Source organism: Pyxicephalus adspersus, chromosome 2, assembly GCF_032062135.1.
Source record: "Pyxicephalus adspersus chromosome 2, UCB_Pads_2.0, whole genome shotgun sequence".
Lineage (NCBI taxonomy): Eukaryota > Metazoa > Chordata > Amphibia > Anura > Pyxicephalidae > Pyxicephalus > Pyxicephalus adspersus.
The window spans coordinates 6845769-6848227 of NC_092859.1; positions in this window are offsets into that span (position 1 = coordinate 6845769).

The window sequence follows — 2459 nt, forward strand, 5'->3', positions numbered from 1 at the left end:
GAGCTTATTTAGAATATGAAAGCCCTTTATAACAAGAAGGCCTCCAGATATCCACCCCTCCACTAACCTATTACCAAAAAGGATTCAAATCTGAAAATAATAATACAATTATGTCTTTTTCCTAAACTAATATTTCCTATGGTCAAGCAATGTCTAAAAAGAATCCCATGTTGATCCATTCTCTGATAGACAATGTTCAGAGTTCTCTGTCACTGTGTTTTGAGAATCCTGCAAAGCTCTCTCTAGTTGCTTTCTTGCTGGAAGAGGTGGAAAGCTGTCCTCGTCTCACCCCATGGCTGAACTCAATGACCTAAGTAGAATTTCTCCCAAAATCAAAATATTCCTTTAAAATTCAACCTTATACTCTAATTTTCGAAGAAAATTTTACCTAGTTGAATGTTTTTTGCTGAACCAGAAACAGAGGCAACCACTACAACAGACCTGTCCCTACCTACAACATTGCTTTAACAATGATTTTTCAATTGTATGCATGGTAGGGGTTCCAGTGTTGGGGGACAGATCCTCTTTTCCACATCTGGACCTCAAAAAATATTGCGGTAATTTGTTGAGGGTTTATAATGGCATCTAGGAGACCCTATGGGGTAATACCTAAAAGGGTGCATACAAGATGTTACGTAAGAGGGTGACCAGATATCCACCCTCTACCAGGGGATATATTCATAACTCTTACCCATTCCCACAAAGATTTTTATCACAGTACCAAATTTAAATATAATTTAAAACTAATTTGGCTTTCACTATGTAGCCCTGTTATTACACCCTCTACCTCAGTGATTCTCAACCACAGCTCCCAGGAACCTTAGGGTTCCTCCAGAGGTTGCTAGGGGTTCCTTGAGCAATAAGCATTTTTTTCCTCTCAGGCCAGTTTAATTGGGACTGTAAGGGGGCCAGCCTTTCCAATGGCCAGGAATGTGAAAGGCACTCTTCTCACTGACCAACACACTAATGTACGGTGAGCTTTGAATATAGTAATTATAGTAGGGTTCCCTGAAGACCTGAAAGTTTTTTCAAGGGTTCTCCCATGTTAAAAAGATCAAGAATCACTACTTTAGAGACTAGGTATAAAGAAAGATTGACTCCAAGAGTAGGCAAAGAACTCTCCACCACTTGCAGTGGACCAGTACGAAGGGCCACCACCTGTCCCAGAAGCAGCCCTGGGTTCAGATCCTGACAAGCGCATGTTATAAGGAGAAGAGCTTAACATTGTAATCTGCTTTTAAAACATTGATCACGGTAAAAAAAAAAAGTTATTAAAAAGAAATCCAAATAATAAATCCAAAAGTTTATTCTAATATTGTACCCTTGTTTGGACAAACTTTTAAAAAAATTTTATTCATTATTTTTTTTTATTATTATTTACAATTATTTATGATATTTTAATTTATGATTTGTGTTTCAAACTTATCATACTTGGGAGTTATTCCTAAGAATTACAGGCCTAAAATATTAAACAACAAATTTTAATGCAAAACAATTTACCACTTTTGACATAATTACACGGACATAATTAGAAAGCCAGAGAGGGTAAAGAAGATGGGAGCCAAGCTCAGCACACCCAACCTACAACCCAAATACCACTATTGGGTAGGCTAACCCCTTTACTACCACCTCTGTAACTGTTATGGTGGTGGCAATGTTGGCATGTACACACACTCATGGAATACACTTTCTAATGTTCACTTTACTTTCTTGAAGAAATTATTTATTTCTGCAAAGTTGGTGATATCTGAATTTGGAAAATATTATTCTTGCCACTTGACAAAAAAAGAGGAAGTCTTTGCAATAATCAAACTTTAAGGAAACACATAGTTTGTAATATTTCCTGGTTAACAATGTTGTAAACTGCAAGCAGTGTAAATTGTGACACTTGCTGCCAAAAGCAAAGAGTCACAGCCTTCTGTAAGCCAATAAATCAAAGACTCCCGTCCCATCCCTGCATGACAGGCCAATCACCAATCAGCTGTACTGTCACATGGTATTTTATGTGTAAAGTAATGGGATGATGTAGCTGTTTCCTTTGTGGGTAAAGAACTTTGAGCCAAAAAAAAAAGTTTCACCCATCCCTACTAACCACCTTCTTCTCCAACCTATTCTGCAGAGACTTTTGTTCTTATATTTTGAAGCAAGATATACTGACTTAAATCCATGTCTGGTCCTCAGTGGTCTCCTAGATGATAAAAATGTTTGGGGAAAACAAACCCCTATTTTCTTTTTTTGCACCCCCAAATTGTTATCTTGTAAACAAAAACTTTAAAAAAAAAGGAAAAAAAGCTTGGGTTTTTTGTCAATAATCACATGTATTAGTATACAAGAAGTTATTAAACATTAAAGAGAAAGTAAACGCAAAACTGCCCAAAACAAAAATAGTCAATTAAACAACAAAAATAGCAGTCGATCGCTCCAGAGGTTTTTACCGTCGAGTCCCACGTTGCCCCAGT